This window comes from Saccopteryx leptura, chromosome 2, assembly GCF_036850995.1.
Source record: "Saccopteryx leptura isolate mSacLep1 chromosome 2, mSacLep1_pri_phased_curated, whole genome shotgun sequence".
Taxonomy (NCBI): Eukaryota; Metazoa; Chordata; class Mammalia; order Chiroptera; family Emballonuridae; genus Saccopteryx; species Saccopteryx leptura.
The window spans coordinates 298,447,925-298,471,648 of NC_089504.1; positions in this window are offsets into that span (position 1 = coordinate 298,447,925).

The window sequence follows — 23,724 nt, forward strand, 5'->3', positions numbered from 1 at the left end:
TCCATTTTCATAAATGAATCTATCCTTGTGTCTAGTTTGTATTCAAACTATTAAACTTATTTATCAATAATTACTAAAAATCTAATTTTATGAAGAGCTAATAATTTTATAAAAGTATGTACTTTATCTTCTTGATATATATATATATATAATATTGAAAGAGCTGTTTTAATTGTGTAGTTAATGATTTAATGTGCTAAGTACATCTATCTGAGATAAAGCTTTCAAATATATTTATATAGTTTTTAAAGATCAACATGATAAAATAATGGTATATAAATTTAAATATGACTATTCATCCAAATAAAAAATGTTAAAAAAAGGCCCTGAAAATGACTATAACTTAATATTAAATCTGTTTTTTTATGAAGACATCCAAAAGACTACCTCAATAATGAAATAACAAGTTAAGCTTATTGAAATAGTGCTTCAGGCAATTTTAGAAATAATTTTGTTAATGGGAGAGTGATTCCTTGTTAGTGTGATATTTAGACCTATTCACATCATTACAAATGGCTTACTAGATTCCCTAGAGCTTCTGAGTGTACTCTCTGGCAGTTACTAACAGGAGAGACATCAATGTCTGCCAATTATCTTCACAAGAAATACAGAGTACTAATGCATTCAGACATATTAGATTTGGTTAAAGGAAAAGAGGCCTGGTACAAGATTTTCTTTGATCTTGAAAATTCAACATAGGAAAATCCTACAGGAAAAAAAAACATTTTTAAACATGAATAAAATGATAACATTATTTATAGTATATAAAAATATAAGACACATTAAAGATCAATAATATTATACTCCTAAATGGATATGTCAAATAACAATAACTGGTAAAAATTTAACATTTTATGTTTTGCTAGAGTAGGGTTGGGTTAGATCATTGCCTAGAAATTTAATGGGCTGTTCTGAGTGATTCTGAATTTTCACATGAAATTTAGCAGCAAGTAACAAAATCTAAGGTTACCATTATGTTATCATTTATCATTTTAATCCCTTGTTTCTTTCTTTATCATGCACAGGTAAACACACAAAGCACTCAAAAACTGCAAGATATATAATTATATATATCTACATAGATATGGATATATATTTTGCATATATATGTGTATGTATGTATTCTTCTAAATTTAAGGAGAGTGCATACATAAAACCCATTCAAAAATTAAAATAATTTTTCCCCAATGAAGGTATCCTTCAACTTTCTAGTCACATTGGAATGTCATTCATCAAAATTACTTGTAAACAACTTGACCACAGGGAAAAAAAATCTTTATCAATTTTTAGATATCACACAGCAATCAGTGCTGAACTATTATCAATAAGAAAAAAATGATATGATTGCTATAATTGTACCTAATAAGCTATTAGAATGCAATATTGTTTCTATTAACCTACATTTAAGAAAAACACCCTTCTATAACATTGACTTCACCTATAATCACTATTAATTTTTGAAAATAAGACAATATTGAGAATTTTATTAACAATTTACTCTTGCATAAATTTCTCTGTGTTTATAATTGCTTTCCTTGATGGTAAAGAAAAAATTTGAACTTATCCCTAGTGCCTATACGTCAAGCTTCAAGTACACTGAATTAAATAGAAATATAAATTTGTTATGTTCCAAAATACCAGACTGTTTTATCTGTCATTTCCTTTTCAACTGTACTGAAACCAGATCATTAAGCAATAACATTATAGTATTATAGTTAAAAAATTAAAAATAAAGTAAAAAACAGAAAAAGAAGTGAAGCAGCGATTGTGAAAAGATCTTTAGACTTAGAGAAATAACTACCTAAATCAATACCTACTGAGCATATATATTACATCAGGTTGTGCAAAGAACAAGGGTTCATGTAAAATGATCAATTTATGAATTGAGTGCTCATCTTGGCAAGTGAAATTGGTTTATTTTCCAGAATCTCTGATCATGTCCTTCTCTCTAGGTATCTTTCTGCTTGCTACTTGCCACATCCTTAGCACCATGAGTGGTGTAAAAGTTTAAAAATTAGATATTGTTACAATAGCTATATTAAACATGCTCTTGAGACTGGTATGGCTTCTGTTTTTCATATGGTAACAGCATTTTATTTTTAAACTTTTACAGAATGCTCTTAAATCTAAACCTATGGGGAAAAAAAAATAAGAAAACTGCAATCAGTAGGAAGATAAATACATATTCTGCTAATCTCATAGGTTTGAGAGACAAGTAGATGGATTGCCCATTTGTTGTGACCATTTGTGGACTCCTGTGATGTGTTGTGAACAGCATATTACATTTTTTTTAATTTCTTATTTTTATTTTTACCTTTTTTATACAGTGAGAGGAGGGAAGGTAGAGAGAGAAACTCCCATGTGTGCCCTACCTGGGATCCGCTGGAAAGCCCACTAAGGGGTGATGCTCTGCTCATCTGGGGCATTGCTCTGTTGCTCAGCAACTGAACTCTTCTTAGTGCCTGTGATGAAGACCATGCTCAGTGTCCATGGCCAACTCGCTCTAATAGAGCCATGGCTGTAGGAGAGGAAGAGAGAGAGAAAGAGGGAGGGAGAGAGAGAGAGAGAAAAGCAAGAGAGGGAGGGGTGGAGAAGCAGATGGGCACTTCTCCTTTGTGCCTGATCAGGAATCAAACATTGGACATCCACATAGACACTGGCTGATGCTCTATCAGTGAGCCAACCAGCCAGGGCCACAGCACATTACATTTATATTGATTCTAATATACCTTCATAAAGCATCTTCTATTTTATGACAAGATTAGTAGGACATGTATTTATCTCCTTAACTAATTTATATTTAGTTGACATCATGCCATTTCTTATTACCATTTTCATGCCAGAAGGTACATAAATAGTAGTCACTTTTTTCAGTTAATATAAATGAGATAAATTATTCACCAGGGAATTTAAAAAAAATGCTGTTTCTAAAGAGAAGACATTTAAATTCTTTAAAAGTATGGGTTAAGCCCAGGCCAGTGGCTCAGTGGATTGAGTGTTGGCCTGGCATATGGGTGTTCCAGGTTCAATTCCCAGCCAGGACACACAGGAGAAGTGACCCTCCTTCTCCCTCTTCTTTCACGCTTCCCTTCTTTCCCTCCTAAGCCAGTGGCTTGGTTGGTTTAAGCATGTCAGCCTCAGGTGCTTAAAATAGCTCAGTACTTGAACATTGGCCCAAGATGAGGTTGCTGGCGGGATCCTGGAATACTGGTCAGGGCACATGTGGAAGTCTGCCTCAATATCTCCCCTCCTGCCCTGGCTGGTTGGCTCAGCGGTAGAGCGTCGGCCTGGCGTGCGGCGGACCCGGGTTCGATTCCCAGCCAGGGCACATAGGAGAAGCGCCCATTTGCTTCTCCACCCCCCGCCCTCCTTCCTCTCTGTCTCTCTCTTCCCCTCCCGCCACCAAGGCTCCACTGGAGCAAAGATGGCCCAGGCGCTGGGGATGGCTCCTTGGCCTCTGCCCCAGACATTAGAGTGGCTCTGGTCACGGCAGAGCGACGCCCCAGAGGGGCAGATATCGCCCCCTGGTGGGCAGAGCGTCGCGCCTGGTGGGCGTGCTGGGGGGATCCCAGTCGGGTGCATGCGGGAGTCTGTCTGACTGTCTCTCCCCGTTTCCAGCTTCAGAAAAATACAAAAAAAAAAAAAAAAAAATCTCCCCTCCTCTCACCTAAATATATATATATATATATATATATATATATATATATATATATCAATTCCAATGAAAAATTTTCTTGAGGGGGGTTGGGAATAACTATGCTTTTATAGAAAAAGTATTTAAATTAATATGAAAAAGGTAACACACAACTTAAAATACTCATATAAATGTTAACAACAATAAAAAGCTTATTTTAAGGTTATGAATCATGGGTAGTAACACAAGAAACCACACACTCACTCCAATTATTTGTTCCAATCACTAGAAAGAGAGCCTTCTACCCATGCTCCATCTGCTAGGATTCCTTCCTATCAGGATCTGAATAGAATTATGAGTGATGTTTTGAGCTCAAAATAATTCAGGATTTAGATTCTCCAGAGACCAACTTGTTCACTCACCATGTCAGGATTTTAGAAGTTCTGAATAATTTGTGCCAACAGGCTCTTGACTTGCTCTTTTCAGGTCTAGGGTTGGTTATTTTAAATGTTATCAGATTTTTAATGGTCTTTTAAAAGTTTTTCAGGGACAAATGTATGTAGTTCTTTGGTTTGTAAGGATTCCTCACATGAGTGAGGGCAATGCTGCAGGAATTTTGCTATCTAGAGTTGGTCAAGGAGAAAGTATCTGGTGCTGTTTTGTAGACCATTCAAAACTTGAATACTTGAAGTCCCTAAAATGGAGTTCCTTAATTTTGGTAAAATTTTCATAATATATGATTATTTTAATGGTTTTATTATTTCATTATTTTCCTAAAATTAATAAGTCAGAATTATTTTCATAAGTTATAAAGTTAATATAAATGTGAAATCAAGGGTTGGTTTGTATATTAAGCAATAAGATGAAGTCTGTAGCAATCACAGGCTACTTGACAGGGAGTGGGATTTAGCTCTCTTTTAACAAAGGACCAAGTAGAACACACATTTTGGTGTCAGAACATCATTTGAGAGTCATGTTTAGATAGTTGGGAATAAAATAAAAGGGATAGCTTTAACTAGTAATCAGTGATATTAATTTTACAATTATTGGTTTTTACCAGTTAAGAGCTTGGAATCTGACTTCAGGTAGACCAAAGTCCAAATTCTGTCTCCAAGAATAAAAAGGCCATTAGGAACTTGTATACATTGTTTAACTGTTTCAAGACACATTTCTTTATTTATAAATATATGGCAATAAGGCACAAACTTTATGAGAATGTTGTGACTCTTGTTTTTAAACCAGAAAAACTGTCCTATATACATGTGTCTATTCCCAAACGTCATAGTCACAGAGTTCATTGTAAATTCTCTTTGTTCAACTATCACATTTGCTATCTCAAAACAAAGCCAGGGTTTGGAATTGAAAATGGCCTTGATCTTTTCTCTCTGAAAGCCCCAGGTCTCTGTACATCACTGCACCTTTGCTTTCAGAATTCTATTCTATATTAAGATTTCCAACATCTGGTTAGAAGATGAATAACTTCTTTGTTCTTTTTTGGTCCTTTTATCTCTTCTTTCCTAATGTGGATGAATAGTGTCCATGTGGAAATGAATGTCATTGATTCTTACTAGAAAGGAAAGATGTGAGAGTCATATATTAATTTTCTAAGGCATAGTACCACAGATTGTGTGGCTTAAACAACAGAAATGTATTGTCTTTCTCCTAGAGGCTAGAAGTCCAAGATCAAGGTGTTAGCAACATTGGTTTCTTCTGAGGACTGAAGGCAAATCTGTTCCTGATTTCTTTCCCAGCTGCTGGTGACTTGCTCACCATCATTGGTGTTTCCAGGTGCATCACTCCAATCTCTGTCCTTGTTGTGTGTTTAGCCATATCTAATTGTCTCTTTTGTATAAATACACCAGTCATGTTTGTTTAGGGGTCTGGATGACCCCAATATAACAAACACCACCTTAACTAATTACATTTGCAGAGACCCTATTCCCAAATAAAAAGGCATTCCAAGCTGATGCTCTATCCACTGTGCCACCACTAGTCAGGCAAAAACAAGATTTTGAAGGAAGGTAAATATGGAGAACTTCTAAGATATATAGATAATCTTTCCTGGTGTTATTTGTTTACATCCCAGAAGTTGTAAAAAGAAATACCTTCTTTTCTCTCTGAAAATACTTATCTATTTTATAGACTAAACACTAATTTCTATCCAACTATACTACAAAGCCATAGTAATCAAACAGTATTATACAGGCATAAAAATAAGCATACAAATTAATTAAACATAATATAGAACCCAGAAATAAACCCACACCTTATAGTCAATCAGTATTTCACAAGGGAGTCAAGAACATACAGTGGGGTAAAGACAGTCTATTCAATAAATGATTTAGGGAAAACTGGACAGATATGTGCAAAAATATATAATGAACTAATAAAATTCAACAACAGCCAAAATAAACAGTCCAATTAAAAAATGAACAGTGGACCTGAACAGACACTTTTCCCAAGAAGACATAGAAATGACCAACAGGTACATGAAAAAAATCTTCAATATCATTAGCTATTAGAAAAATGCAAACTAAACTACAGTGTGATACCACCTCACAACTATTAGAATGGCTATTATCAACAAGAAAAGTGATAACTGTTGGAGAAGTAGTGGAGAAAATGGAGACCTCATTCACCTGTCTGTAAGAATGTAAACTGGTAGAACCATTATGGAAAACAGTATGGAGGTTCCTCAAAAAATTAAGAACAGCATTACCATATGACCCTGCACCCTTCTGGCTATCTACCCCAAAACTTTGAAAATATTTATTCACAAAGATATATGCAACGTTATGTTCACTGCAGTATTATTCACATTGGCCAAGACATAGAAACAACAAAATTGTCCTTCAATAGAGGTTTGGGTAATGAAGATATGATAAATTTACACTATGAAATACTACTTAGCCATAAGAATAAATGAAATAATGCTATTTGTGACAATATGGATGGATTTCGAGAACATTGTGTTAAGTGAAATAAGTCAGACAGAAGAAGTCAAGAACCATGTGATTTTACTCAGATGTGGGATATAAAATTGCAAGCAACAAATAAACAGCCAAGATGAACAAACATACAAAAACTCAGACACAGACAATAGTATGGTGGTTACCAGAGGGAAAGGAAGATGGAGCAGGGGCTAGTGGATGGCAGAAGGGATCTAGTATATGGTGAAGAACATAGACTTGACTTTGGATGATGGAGACACAATGCTGTATATAGATTAAGTACCGTGAAATTGTATACTTGAAACTAATGTTATTAACTAGTGTCACCTGTTAGATTGAATAAAAACTAATAAAAGAAGATATGTAATATATCTAAAGCATGAGGTAAATTTTTTCTTCATAAATTATTTTATAAATAAATAATTTGCTTAAAAATAAGCTGGTGGCTTATGAGATATGAGCAATAAGTGATGTTAAGCGATATCATGAATAATAAAACAACAAGCTTATGAAGTAAATAGAATACATAAGTATGTTAAATATAAATCACAAGTTGGTAACCTTTAAGGCATATTAAAGATGAATGAAATAATTCAAAACAAACAATAGTGCTACTTTAAAATAGAAATCAATGGAAAAATCAAGTAATAAGTTATGATTATTATACTAAGAGGCTGACAGTTGTGATCTCTAAGTTGGCCATCTATTTCCGATTCCCACTGTGCGCCCATTTGGGCACACAAACTAAGACAAGTAACTGTTCAGTAGACTAGTTAGTGAGCTACACAGCTGTGACCAAGACAACTTTTCCTGGTATCTCTTTGACAAGGTAGGTATGTTTGTGTTGGCACCTTTATTTTGTTGGATTCCTTCCTTGAAATTTAAATTTAGTCCGCATAAACCACCATCAGTCGGGAAGAGTGACAAACCATAGAGAGATACAGACACGTAATGTTGTGTAATCCAGGATTCAGGTAGTTTGGTTTTGCATCTTATCCGGTTGCTTTCCCCTTGCCTCTTGTTCTATGTTTTTAACAGATACTATAAACCATGTGATTTAAGAATTTTATGTGGCCTGAGCGCTGTTCTGTTCCATAACCTCTGGAATTGCTTGCCTGATAATGTGTTTTGAGGCTTCTATTACAGAATTTCCAGCACATCACTTTTTTAAATTTAGAAATTAAATTTAATGGGGTGTAATTAATCAATAAGTATACATAGGTTTCAGGTGAACATCTTTATAGCACTTGAACTGTTGATTGTGTTGTGTGCCCATCACTCAAAATCAAATCATTTTCTATCACTGTATGTATCATTAAAATATGAAAACATTGTGTATTATTTGTTGCACATATTTCATTGCATAAAAAGGGGTATGGGAGGACACACTAAATGCACTAAAATGATTATCATGATGCAAAGGGTAGCAGAATGGCATGAGCGTTCATATTTATAGAGAATTTTAACATTTTGTGTATTCTTGTTTCTAAGAGAAAATATTACCTGTTTAGTTGAAGATTAATAAGAACATTCACAACACTATTTTCTTTTTGAGGTGTTACCGATAATTTTAATAAACAGATAAAACCAGGACTGTGTTCTCTCACAATGTTGGACTCTGGGATCTGTTCCAATAATTTCAGTCTGCGCTGTACAGAGGCCCCCTCACTCTTGCTAACACAGCCTCACTGGGTTTCTTTTGGATCTATATGTTCATCATACTCCTTCCGACTTCCTGATCATCGTAGAGCTTTTTCCTCTGCCTGGAACACTCTTCTTTTTGCTCATTGTACTAATTTTATTTCCAATATCAGCTCATAGACTTATATTTACCCTTATTTTATACATGTAAGGAATTCTGTAATTTCCCTATGGTGCACTTAATAACTGTGATTACTTGGTAAATATATTTCTTTACTTCCACACTGTAGGCTTCATTAAAGTAAGAATTATATATGAGTTTGATTACCATTATATTCCAATAACTAGCCTGATAAATAGAAGGTGATAGGTCAATAAATAAAGTAGTAAAATTTCATGAGCGATCAAAAAAGATAAAAATGAGAAAGTATGTTCAGTGAATTTAGTGACCTGGAAATAATTTGTCTGCAGGAATTAAAGCTTTGCTGGGCTGATGCGGTAGAGTCCAATCCCAGTGCACTGAGAAGTTGGTACTGATGTAATTGGAATAGTAAGTATAAAAAATTTATTTCAGAAGTTTGGTTTTAAAGGAAAGAACACATATCAAGTGCCTGAAGGTACAGTGATATTGAAAAGTGTTTTTATTATTATTTATCTTGTTAGTTTGCAATCCAGTTCTAAAACAAACATCCTTTTAAAAATAACCTAATGGAGACAAATTGAAGTTACAGCTGAAGGGGAGGAAAATTTACAGCAAAAAAATCCTAGTGAGGTTAAAGAAGAGTATAGAGCAAACACGGTGATATACTGTCATGAAATTAGAAGAAATTGTGCTTATACAAATGTACTGGGGCTGAAAATAAAAAGATGAGTCTATTGTGAAATAACTCTAAGGATCATCTTCTTAAAAGTTAAAGAGAGAGGGAGATGGTTGAAGGTTCAATGTTTTAAAAACATAAAAATTTTAGTAGTATTTTTAAATAGACAACTAAGTAGTTTTAAAAATAGCAGGACTACCACAATTAAAGTCTTATTAAGGTTGATGACCATAAGTAAACCTCAATGAAAATATTCATTATATCAATACGGGCATGGAGAAAGGAGGGTTGTGGGCTCTCATCCTTTTAATATAATGAAAAGGAAAAGAAGTGGAATGCCTTCAGGATGTTGAAAAGAGACTACTAGAAGGTAGACATTAATTTCAAGCAGGAGGATGATAGATGGAGAAAGAGTAAAATGGTTAAATCCATCTGTTAATTACTATTGTATTTTAATTAATCTTAAAATGATCTAAGAAAAATCCCTTAGACTTTTTCCACTTCAGAAAAAGTTTTCCTTTATCCCTGGATCACTACTCTTATCATGAATCAAGGATTGTCATTATTTTGAGTACCACTAATGTTCTTTTAGAAAGTATATAGAAAATACTCTGAATTTTAAAATTATTTTGTGCAGATTTTTCTTCATTAATCTTTGACATTGATGAATGCAATATGTCATTTCATTTAGTCAAATTTCCTTTATTTTTATTATGGTTTTCAATTTTTTGAATAAAGTTTTGTACATATTTTGCTAAATTTATTTATATATGCCTTATATTTTTAGCTTTAGGATAAATAATAACTTACCTAAATTACTTTAGTAATTCTTGTTGCTGATGTATAGAAATGTAAATGGTTTGTATATTTTGCTCTTATATGTAACCACCTTGTTGTCAAGGTTTCTTTGTAATTCTAGCTATATTCAGATTTTCCAAATTCTATGTAGGCAAATCATATCACTCTTGGATAATGACAGTTGGATTGCTTTCTTCCTTTTTTGTTCAAATCTTAGTATTATTTTGCTTATAATCCAGAAATAGCACACTGAATTTCTTTACATTTAATTCTGATGACTATTTGGTTCGTAATGCTTTCTCCTACGACTTAAGACTTATTAAGTGTAGGATACAAACACACACACACATGCATGCATACATATCAACTAAGATGTCAAATGCATTTTCATGCTGTATTCACAAAGACTGTCTACAGATTCTTTATTTAATTGAATTCATTGGGGTGACATTGGTTAATAAAATTATATAGGTTTCCAGTATACCATTCTATAATATATCATTTGTAATTTTCTATGTGAAAAATGTCCCCTGTAAATAATGACAGGATGTTTTTTCTCCTTTTAAAATCATTACACTTTTTTTTTAAATGCCTGTTTTAATTTACTATTATAGTAAACATTGGGAAAGAGGTAGATAAAATGCATCTTTGTTCTTTGGAAAATTCATTGGGGAAATGTCTCAGTTTCTATAAAATTTTTGTAGGCCCTGGCCGATTGGCTCAGTGGTAGAGCGTCGGCCTGGCGTGCAGAAGTCCCGGGTACGATTCCCGGCCAGGACACACAGGAGAAGCGCCCATCTGCTTCTCCACCCCTCCCCTTCTCCTTCCTCTCTGTCTCTCTCTTCCCCTCCTGCAGCCGAGGCTCCATTGGAGCAAAGATGGCCCAGGTGCTGGGGATGGCTCTGGTCGCAACAGAGCGATGCCCGGGAGGGGCAGAGCATCGCTCCCTAGTGGGCAGAGCGTCGCCCCCTGGTGGGGGGTGCTGGGTGGATCCCGGTCCGGCGCATGCGGGAGTCTGTCTGACTGTCTCTCCCCGTTTCTAGCTTCAGAAAAATACAAAAAAAATTTTTTTTTTTTGTAAAACCTGAGAATCACAGTCTCATAAGCACAGTTCTTCCTTGCTTGGAAAGCACGTAGGTCAGCGTTTTTGTTGGCTTATTTTAAATACTGAGTAGTGTTCTCTACCTTTGATGCAAGTTACCTGACACATTAACTAAATATATATCATTCAAAATAACATAACTGGCCTGTTACTGGACAGCTCCCAGCACTAAGCTATCACAAAATTCTGAAAGTTTAAACGCTATTATGTCTTGATTAATGTCAGAGAGAAATATTAATGAGGACGGAATAGCTCAGCAGCACACACTGATAACGGAAGCGGCGTATTTCGGAGCATGCCTTCTTAGCAACAGAGAATGGAGGCTATGAGGGTGTTTATTTATGGACATTACAACTTACAAGTTTCTTTGGGACTAATGACAGAAACCATAAAGTTAGAGATATTCTGTAATATCTCTAATATTTGAGAGATGTGAAAATAATAATTAAAAGGGCCAAGAATGCTTACTTTCTCCCTGGGAATTTAATCTATTGAAGGCAAAAATCTAGAACTATAGGTCAGAAAATTACCAACTTAATGAATAAAGAAAGTACCTGTGGTGCCCTTTTCTTTCCTTTAGTTTTTAATTTATTGTGTTGACATGGTTTCAAGTGACCCACTCAATATAACACCATTTATACCTCTCAGCATGCCCCCTACCCCATGCCAAGTCTCCTTCACTCCTGTTCCCTCCTCTTTGCCCCACCTCCACTATCTCCACCCCCTTTTCCCTCTGGCTATTGCTACCCTGTTGTCTGTATCTATGTGTTATGTATATAGGTTTTTTGGCCAATCCTTTCACTTTCTCTGGTCCAGTCCCCTCTTTCCCCTCCCCTCCATCAACTGTCCATCTGTTCCTTGTGACCCTTCTTCTGTTTTTATTTTGTTCCTCAGTTTATTGTGTTCTATAGATTTCACATATGAGTGAAATCACATCAGATTTGTCTTTCTCCTCTTGTGGTTCTTTTCATAAAGACCTTCATCTTCCATAAATGGAGAACATGCTATGATAAGACCAGAGAATCAACTTGATTATGAATATTATAATTACAGAAAAGTCTGTATTCACAGCTTCAGCAAGTTTCTGGGACAGAGCCCTCATATGAAAGGAGCTAGACTCTGATATTTGGGAATGGGCATATGAATAAATTAAGTTTGTTAATGCTAAAGCCGTAATTTCCATCTGTAATGCCAAAAGATGTCAGGCCTCTTCCTAATGAAGTCTCTGTAAATGCTTTACAAGATAACATTTTTCCTCCCTGAGACTTTCTTCTACTTCCATCTTGACCACTACCAATGGCAAAGGGTTTCGCGTGGTCAACAGGGAAAATGAATGCTCTGCTGAGGATGGAACTGGCTCATTCATGAAAAAAAAACAGCAGGACCCAAAGAATAAGATACACCAAAAGGATCAGAGCATGACTAGGAGCGTTCTTGGAAGTCCTAAACCAAGGAGAGTAGAAAATGAATCTGAATAAAGGAGAGTTTGTTGATATGAAGACAATCCCTATCTCAGTGTTTAATGTCCCTGGTGCTTACCTTAACATGATGCTGGATGCACTTAAAGGATTAAAAAAAGTTATGGCCTACAATGTGTGAAGTGTAAATTTCAGAACTTTCTTGGCAAACTTTTGAAGGATAAATCAAATATATATTAGAATAAATCTATTTAATAAGACCCAAAGACATACCAGATGACTATATTCCTTGGAAAATTCTAGAAGACACCTAATTTACTAAAACAATAAAGAAAGTATGAGAGAGTGAGACAACTGCATCATTTAGAAGCTCACAAGTTGTGATAGTGATGATAGGGTGCTCTATTAGGGAACTGGGATTTACCGAACATGAATAAAATAGATACAAAAACCAAATGGGCCAGGAACCTGACCTAGAGAAAGCTAATATATACCACGCCTTATCATTAGGAGATTGTATTGCCTAATATCTCTTTTCAAATATGACAATTTAAATATGAGCTATTATGAGATAGTTAATATTGAAATAGCAGAAAATAAACCAAGAGCTAAATTACATTAATATTACAGTTACTTTGGTTGGAATCTTCAGAAGACTCAGAATGATTGTTCAGCTAATTGTGCTGTATTATCTTCTGAATTGTCTTTGAGTTCCAGTTCAAATGAGCCATTGCTTTGTTTGAGTTTCTCTTTCTCATAAATGGCCTGATTCATTATTTGAGGTTTACCTGCATGGCTATGCTATCATTTTTCTTTACTATCTTCTATCTTTTGCAATTACCACCTTCCCATTATATAAGTGAATTCTCATCTTTGAAAATATTCTGTCTACCATACTGTAGCATCCATTTCTGCTTATAAGTGTTTTTGATAGTGTATCAATATAATCAATAACATATATTCATATATAAGTATACACACACACACACACACATATATGATAGCTAGTGCACCACATGTAACCTATTTTCTAGATTTTCTTTAGCACCCCCACCCAGAAATGCAAGAGGACTACTGAAGCCAGATGCTCCCATATTCCTGAGGAAATGACTGGCACCCAAAAAGCAATAAAGACCAGAATTAGATCAGAACACATGGAGAAGAAATTATGATCCTGGGAACTAGCCATCCTGCTTCATGACTCTTACAATGCTGGGAACCAGTTATCCTACTTTATGACTAACTGTATACCCCTCATTGTACTAGCCTCACCCAAAAAAGTATATAATCAGCCCTCGCAACTGAGATTGTAAGGCAGGCTTTAGGCTGGCTAAATATGCTGCCTGTCTTCTCGAGTTGCTGGAAATCATGATTAAAGATACCCGTTACCCTCTCAGACTCTGTCTCTGCTTATTGGCTATTGCAACGATGGGTGACCTGAACCCCAGGTTCAGTTGGTTGTAGTCCAGTAAAATTTTGACAAACTTCACAATGTATATACTCTACCCATATGTCTAGGCCAGTGGTTCTCAAACTTTTTGAAGTCGGGGCACTTTTAAAATCCTACTAATAATTGTAGGCACACTATATACAAATTTCTGAGAAATATGTTATAATAATTAAGTCAAATATTAAAAAATATATAATTCCAAGCATGCTTTTATGGTAATTAAAAAAATGAATATGACAAAGTTAAATTTATTCTGACATTAAAAAACATTTTTATGTTACATTTTTTGAGTTATGCTTTTTAGAATTTGTAGAAAAGAGGGGTTAAAAATAAAAAAACAACAGAAATGTTATCTTTTTATATAGAGAGATACATTCTTAGTAAGATTTAGTAAATTCGGCAGGCCCCGACATGAATGTGTTTTTTCATTCTTGTGTTTATGAGAAACATGAGCCTGATGTGTAATAGCAATTTCTTCAATGTTTGGACATATATTTGAAAGACAAACTCTCATTTCCTCATCAATACATTGAAGAATTCCTCTCTTTTTATTCTTAATTGTATTGAGTGCAGAACACCCCCACCATACATATCATCTTAACTTTATACCAAACAAAGGATAGAAGAAACTAGCCTCCAGTCTTTCTGGGGAACATGGGGGGTAGTGTAAACAATCCAGCACCATAGCTTAACAGCCTTTTTGCAACCTAATCAGGCAAATGAGGTGGGGGGTTGGGCAGACTGTCAGTTTACAGTCAATTCTCCACACCTCTGTCCCCCAAAATTCTAAACTTCAAAAACTCTGTTGGTTTTTTGGTCCCCAACAGGCACATGTTTCTCTGTAATACCATAGGGCGCTCCTGGATATCTTCTAGGGCACACCAGTGTGCCCTGGCGCATGCTTTGAGAACCACTGGTCTAGGCTAAGCTGTAAGTATCTTTACTGCCAGACCCGTACAGATAGGTAATATGGAGATTCTCAATAAAAAGGTGCTTACAAAAATGTGTACTGAAAATATGTGTATGTTTCCATAAATTTATATATTTTGAAGAGCTAATATTAACATAATAAAAATTAATGTTTTTGACTCGAGTGCTAATTAACTTACTTCCTGTAAACTTGACTTTTGAGAGATGTGACATCTATTAGATTAAAAAAGGGAGAAGCTTTGTGAATTTTCCTGTGAGCTGGCATGCATGCATATCACATTCCAGCTAATTTGACTACTGGCATGGTGTTACAAGATCAAAGTCAAATCTCTCCAGCATTGTTATGCTGAAGAACTGTGTTAAATCTCTGCTGTCACAAAACTGGCAAAACTTCATAAACGTGTGGATTTGAAGACTATCTACATGATTCTTTTTCAGAGGATTTTTTCCCATTTGTTTTGTAAAAGTGTTTCTTTTTTTACTATTCTTCTACTTATCTAATTCAGATACTTTGTATCACATTACAATAGTTTCAGAAATCCAGTTTTATTGAAGTCAAAACTGGCTCATAGGTGCTAAATCAAAATGCTTATATGAAGTAATCTATATTATTCAAAAGAGCAGCTTTTTAAATGCTTCTAACAAGATTCTTGACATATGAATTTAAGTTGTTAATATCCCTCTTGTATAATTTATATTCCGTTTCAAAATTGTTTTAGAATCCTTTAATTTTCCCTATAAGACATTTTGTTTAGATCAAAGAAGGCTATGATTGCCACAATATTATTTTCTAAGTATCTCTTGAAGTTCTAACCACAATTCACTGAAAATAAAATTTTTATGGCTAGCCAACAATAATTTAATTGTTGATAATTCTCTTTGTTGAAAATTAGAATTACATATTCACATCAGTGAATTTAATAAAATGTTGGTAACTTTTGTTCCTGCAATAAGTATGACATTCATACTAATAAAGAGAAAACTAACTCATAAAAAAATAAAGAGAAAAATGTGCTTTCAGACAATTTTTTTCCCATTTGACTGAGAATTGGTGGTGACCCCTTTTCCACACAGCTCTCACTATGGGATGCTCTGTATCATGAAATTGAATCAGCTTTTCCATGGAAACCACAGATATGCTGCAGTGGGTTTCATTTGATACTGTAAGAATTGACCAGTGTCTACTAAGATCTATAAATTTCTAATGTTTTCAGCACTGGAAAATGAAATTGGGAAGAAGAATGATCAGATTTAACAGGCTTTTACTTAGCACCTTCAGTGGTTCCAATATTACTGCTGTGGATAATACAGATAATTTTGTCTTTTACATGTCCTGTGAAATTGCTTAAGAGATTTTCCCCTTTTACAATTTGTTTAATGAAAAAAATACTAATCATAAACTCAGAGGTAATTAAACAAGCAACAATAACAAAAAGTTTAGTGCCTTTTACTTGGAAATAAACTGAGTGTTGTTTAACAATCATATCTAAAAAGCCGCCAAATGCTGATCATTCTCAGACAAAGTGTACCAAAACCTGAAATTGGTTTTCTTCTCTAAATTGCTCGTTTCAAGCTGTTTTTTTTACATGAAGTAAGAAAATGAGAGCAGAAGACCTATTGCTTCTTGACCACCTACTCAGAATCTATACAACTTATATCTGTGAATTTTATAGATAAAAGCAAGTCTCAAACTCAATGAACAGGAATAGAGTATTCACCTTGTGATGAGAGGAGATGCAAATAATTATGGTCATTTGAATCTTCCACTCAAATAATTCTGAAAATAACTCTGAGCATATTATGGAAATAAATGAGTATTAATTAACTAGAAGAAGGGAATGGTTGAAGAAAGGGTTATCTAGTCATTGTATAATAATAAGCATATGGTATGTAAATAGAAATGAAAATTACCTAATTTTAGATTGTCAAGAAAAAAATGGCACATAATCTTTAAAACATGAATACTTTTTGTAGTTATAAGAAGTTATCTTAATGCAAATGTATATTGTAATTGTACTCTGAATTATCAAACAATGAAGAGATAATGTCATGTATAATAACAAATGTATATACAGAAGGAATTAATGTGAAAATTTTTCAAAAAAGAAACTATATGTGTTTCATACTTATATTAAGAAGGCACATTTGTATTATAAATTCCATCTGACCACTCTTCACTTATAAAACAAATATCTCAAAAGTTCCCTTAGAGCAGTTATTAAAAACTTGTGTATATATGTGTATGTATTTGTATATATATCCTGAAGATTCAATATGGTGGCAGAGTAGGTGAATGTTATACTTACCTCCTCCCAGAAACAAACTAGAGAGACACCTAATATTAAGAATGATCAGTCTGAATAACCAACTCAAGCTGAGATTCAGGGGAGTCTTAAAGAGAATTTACAGAAAAAAATACATCAAGAATTTGCAGAATTTATAGATAAAAACACATCAAGATTGGTAGTAATGATGGAGACGCATAAAGGACTGGCCTACTCCCACTGGAATATCTCAGTTTTGGATAGATTCACCGAAGGGATTGTGAGGCCTAAACCCCAAGCCAGGCTCTTCAGTCTAGAACACAAGAGCCAGAAAGAAGTGTCCATATAGCATTTAGCTGTGAAAGCAGCTAGGCTCCTGTCTGCCAGAAAAAGACTGGAGTCTACAGAAACAATGGCACCCTCTTAAAGAATCAATACACAAAATCTCATTCATACTCACTTTGGCCTCTGGCAGAGAGAGGACTGAACAGACTAGAGGACTGACATGAGGAAAGTCAGGGGTTTTCAGCTCTGGGAGCACCTTGGAGGGGATGGTCACCAAGATCCCTGTATTGATCATTCTCTAATACCACAGTTGTTATATTTTTTAGGTGGAACATCTATCTCCATATAGCTTCAGCCTGGGAAAAACAATTGCCCTATTCTTGGAACTCCTTCTTGCCCACCCTTCAAAGATTAGGCCCTGCTGGGGAATCAGCAGCTTTAGCCAAGGAGTAGAGATCTAAACAGACTCAGGGGGTGACAATGACTCAGTAATCTAGCTTTGAGACAGGGCCATTTCCCCTACTTTCCTGTGACTCTCACTGGTGTTTCCCCTTCATGGGAGATTCAATAGAACCACCCTCCTGGCTGCTGGCAGACCCATCCACAAAGCTCCAGAGGTTACACCTGCCCAAATTCTAGATGGTCTGCCCTGCTGAAGTCAGGCACAATCTGGGACAGACTGAGACATGGCTCTAGGGTGGGGACCACACCCGCCACTTTTCCAGAAACTTGACCTGGCACCTCCCACAGAGGGGAATCCACTAGGTCCATCCTCCCAACTCCATTAGAAGCTCTCTTAGTATCCGAGCCTAATAGGCAGCCAGCAGGCAGAGGCAGCTGAAGTCAGATCTTGGGGTGCCTTCGGGATTTTGCTGACCTGCCACAAGGCCTGGTGCTTGTAAAAGTTGAGCTAAGCATGCAGCTTGGTCCTTTCCACTTGCACTTAAGCCCAGAGAGGCAGCCACAAATGTGGATCACTTGTAGAAACAAACAGATTGCTGAGGACCAATTACAGGCAGAATCTTACATTGTCTTGCACCAGGTTCTCTCCCAAGAGGACCAGAACCAACACACCCAGTAGACAGCTTCAGACAACATCAGAGCAAAATACAATTAACTTCACAAACAGCATACGAAAGGGAGAGCTCAGCAGATACCCAATTCTGCTGAAGTGAATTCCCCTTCCTATGTTCATCACCTGCACAGCACTCACATGCTTTCGTCATGGTAGTTCCTGTCAGTCAACCAGCCTGAGGGCCGATCTCATGCACAAACAAGCCAATAGTAATCAAGATTCAAGTATAGCCTGATCAGGCAGTAGTGCAGTGGATAGAACATTGGACTAGGATGCAGAGAACCCAGGTTCAAAACTCCAACGTTGTTGGCTTGAGTGAGGCCTCATTATAACTCAAACAAGGAGCATTCCTGAATACCCAGCTTAGGTGATCAAAAAGAATGCATCACTGAACCCAGCAGAACACCTACTATATTATGGTCACACACATGAACACTGAAAATCATAACACATCTATCTAATACATAGAAACAAACACAAAGATGCAGCCAAAATGAAGAGAAAAAGAAACAGGCCTCAAATGACAGTACAGGAGAAATCTCCAGAAAAAATATTTAAGTAAAATGAAGATAAGCAATTTATCAAATACAGAGTTCAAAGTAATGGTTATACAAATGCTCAAGCAACAAAATAAGAACTTCAACAAAGAGATAACAGCATAAAAATGACATAAAAACCATAAAATAAAACCAGTCTGAAATAAAGATTACAAGAGTGACATCAAGGATACACCAGAGGGAATAAATAGTACTTTGGATGAAACAGGGGATCAAATAAGAATTTAAAAGACAAAAAACAAAACAAACAAACAAAAAAACAAAACCACAAATACCCACTCAGAGCAGCTAAATTAAACTTAAAAAAATAATGAGGAGAGTTTAAGAGACCTTTGGAACAACATGCAGCATAACAACATCTGAATAATAGAAGTTCCAAAAGGAGAAGAGAGAGAACATGGGGTCAAAAACCTATTTGAACTAATAATGACTGAAAAATTTCCTTCCTTGGGGTAGGAAAAAAGACATATAGGTTTAAGAAGTACAGAGAGTTCCAGACAAGATGGACCCAAAGAGGCCTACAACAAGACACGGTATAATTAAAACCGCAAGGGTTAAAGACAAAGAGGCAGTCTTAAAAGCAGCGAAAGAAAAACAGTTATTTACCTATAAGGGAGCTCCCATAAGCCTGTCAGCTGAATTCTCAACCAAAGCATTTTAGGATTTAAGAAATTGGCATGAATTTGTACATTAGCAGGATACAAAATACAGTGTCCGTAAGTCATGGTGCACTTTTGACTGGTCACAGGAAAGCAACAAAAGACGATAGAAATGTGAAATCTGCACCAAATAAAAGGAAAACTCTCCCAGTTTCATACCTATTCAGTGCAGTTTGATGCGGGCTCATGCACAGACTTTTTAGGGCTCCTTAGGTAGCTATCCCATATAGCCTCTACAGACTCGTCACTGACTGATGGCCTATCAGAACGGGGTTTCTCCACCAAACTGCTGGTTTCCTTCAACTGCTTCTCCCACCGAGTAATGTTATTCCTATGTGGTGGCGCTTTGTTATAAACGTGTCGATATTCACATTGCACTTTGGTCATGGATTCAAATTTAGCGAGCCATGGAACACACTGAACTTTCCTCTGTACTGTCCACATCTCGACTGGCATGGTCGTGGGCTGCTCCGCTGTATACACAGTGTTACATCATCATCTGCACATGCGCACATGCTGCCACATCATCCTACAGAAACTGGGAGGGTTTTCCTTTTCTTTGGTGCAGATTTCACATTTCTATTGTCTTTTGTTGCTTTCCTGTGACCCGTCAAAAGTGCACCATGATTTTATGGACACACTGTAGATATCCAGGAATCAGTGGCATTTTTATGTACTCAAAATGATCTATCAGAAAAGAAAACAATACAATTCATACATGCTTCAAAATTAATAAAACATTTAGAAATAAATTTAACCAAAGATGTATAAAACCTGTATTTAGAAAAGTATGAAACACTAAGGAAAGAAACTGAAGAGGATACAAATAAGTAGAACAAGCACATACTTTGTTCATGGGTAGGAAGTATTAACATTATTAAAATGTGCATAGTACCCAAAAGAGTCTTTAGATTCAACACAATGTTCATCAAGATAAAATGATGTATTTCACAGAACTACGATGCATATTCCAAAGATTTATATGGAACCATAACAAACACTGAATGGCCACAGAAATCTTGAGAAAGAAAAGCAAAGGGGAGGAATCATGCTACATGATTAAACTATACTACAAAGCCATAGTAATCAAAAGTATAGCATATCAGCAAAAAACAGACACAGGGATCATTGGAACAGAATAGAGAGCCCAGAAATAAACCCATGCCTATGTGGCCAATTAATATTTGATAAAGGAGATGGATGAAAGAACATACAATGGACTAATGATAATCTATTCAATAAATAGTGTTAGAAAAATAGGACAGATGCATGCAAAAAGATAAAACTAGGCCAGGTTCCTCCATTATACACAAGAATAAACTCAAAATGGATTAAAGACTTCAATGTTAGACTTAAACCATAAAAATCTTAGAAGAAAACATGCAGTAAGATCTCGGACATTACTCATATCAATATTTTTTTGTGATATATCTCTTCAGGCAAGGGAAAAAAATTAAAAAATTAAAAAATGAGACTACATCAAACTAAAATTTTTTTTTTACAGCAAAAAAACCAACAAAATGAAATGACAATCGACTGAATGGGAGAACATATTCACCACTGATACAACTGATAAGTCTTTAATATAAAAAAATCATAAAGAACTTACACAACTCAATACCAAAAAATCAAATATTCCAATTGAAAAATGAGCAAAGGACCTGAACAGACCCTTTTCTGAGAATATACATTTGCCCAATAGACATATGAAAAGATGCTCAAAGTCACTAATTATCAGATAAATGCAAATTAAAATTACAGTGAGATGTCACCTCACACCTGTCAGAATGGTTATCATTAATAATCTACAAACAGCGAGTGTTGGTGAGGTTGTAGAGAAAAATGAAGTGTCGTGAATTGTTTGTGGGGATGCAGATTGGTGCTGCCTCTGTGGCAAGCAGTTATAGAGTGTCCTCAAATATTAAAAATGGAATTGCCTTATCACCCAGAGATTTCAATTCTGGGAATTTATCCAAAGAAACATGAAAGACTAATTTGAAAGAATACATGCATCTCCTATGTTCATTGCTGTGTTATTTACAATAGCCAAAATTTGGAAATAGCCTAAGTGCCCATCAGTATATGAGTGGATAAAGAAGCTGTGGTACACATACACAATGAAATACTAAACAAAAATAAAAAAAGAAGGAAATAGTACTTTTTCAGCATAGATGAACATGGAAAAAAATTATGCCAAGTGAAACAAGCCAGACAGAGAGAGAAGTACCATGATTTCACTTATATATGGAATCTAATAAACAAAATGAACTAACAAGCAAAATAGAGACTCAGGAGAGCAGACTAACAACTATTGGGGGTGGGGGCTGGATGAGGGGGAGTGGAGGGAATGAGCAAAAAAGGACAGAAAAACGAAAGAGAAAAACTCATGGACACAAACAAGTGTGGTGATTGCCCCAGTTGGGAGGAAAGTGTAGGGGAGAAACGTGGAGGAGAGTATAGAGGGATTAAATAGTAATGGAAGAAGACTTGAGCCTGACCTGCAGTGGAGCAGTGGATAAAGCGTTGACCTGGAATGCTGCTAAGGTCAACGGTTCAAAACCCTGGGCTTGCCTGGTCAAGGCACATATGGGAGTTGATACTTCCTTCTCTCTCTCTCTCTCTTTCTCTCTCTCTCCCTCTCTCTCTCTGTAAAATGAATAAATAAAATCTTTTAAAAATTATATAAAAAAAAGAAGACTTGATTAAGGGAGGGATTAACACATAATATGGTGTGCAGAGAGGTGTCATAGAATTGGGCATCTGAAACACGTATAATAACATCAACTAGTTTCACTCTTAATATATATATAGTATATTTAGACATAGTAAAGTCGCTAACAAAGTTTTAATATGCATTTAGCTTGAATGTAATTGAATTATCAACTTTTTAATGGTAGAAGAAAGTTCAAGTGTTTTGAACAGGCTGCATTACTTAGGTACCAGACAGAATTATAAAGATAGCCTTGCAAGATCAACCGCACCCTTCCCCCCCGTCATGTACATGTGATGAATAATCTAAGATGCGATGAATGGTGGATTTTACTCATATGACATGGATACATTAAATGTCACAATGAACTTTAAGAAAGGAATATATTTTATTACATGAGCCCTTCAAATCTGAGTCCAGAAGTCAGAGGCAGAAGAAATCAGAGATTCAAAGCATCAGAGGATTTCAACAATGTAAAGAAATTTCTTTTGCCCTTGAAGACAAGAGGACAATTCTTCAGTTCATGGAAAAACTGAATCAAGGATGTGAATTCTGCCAAATATCTGAAAAAGCTTAGAAGAAGATCCAGATCAAGATGAAATGATGCCTCAGTCACTTGATTCCTGCCTTACAAGACCCTGGGCAGAAAACCTTGACATACAAGTGCTCAGTGGTATAATTTCTCACCTATAGACTGTGATTTAATAAACTGATATTGTTTTAGCTGCTAGGTTATGAGACTTTGTTACAGCAGCAATAGAAAACTAATGTATCCAAAAAAAAATTTAATATTACCAAATGAAAAAATACACTAAAATAAAATCATCTATTTTGTTATCTTATTCTTCTACATTCTGTGCAAAATGATAATTTTTTTTAAACTGCAGACTAAAAATGGGCTTTTAAGACTGTAGTCAAATAATATTACTCTATTTCCTACACAATTCCTTGTCAATACTTAAAGGCTGCCAGGCGAAAGGTCTGGCTTCCTAAAAGTTAACATCAGTTTATTCTTAAAAAGTTATGTCAATATTAATTTAAGAGGTCTTTGAACAAAGGTTAGTATTGATAAACTGATTTTTGCTCTTCTCATTCATTTAATTTAAAGAAGATTTAATATACATCAGTTTAAATTATGTATGTGAACATTTGAGCTTCCAATAGCTATCAATCATTCACAAGATGAATGTAAATGACAATTTCACAATGTATGCTTTAGATCTGCCAAAAGGCCCTGGCCGGCTGGCTCAGCGGTAGAGCATCGGCCCGGCGTACAGGAGTCCCGGGTTCAATTCCCGGCCAGGGCACACAGGAGAGGCGCCCATTTGCTTCTCCACCCCTCCCCCTCTCCTTCCTCTCTGTCTCTCTCTTCCCCTCCCGCAGTGAGGCTCCATTGGAGCAAAGATGGCTCACGCACTGGGGATGGCTCTGT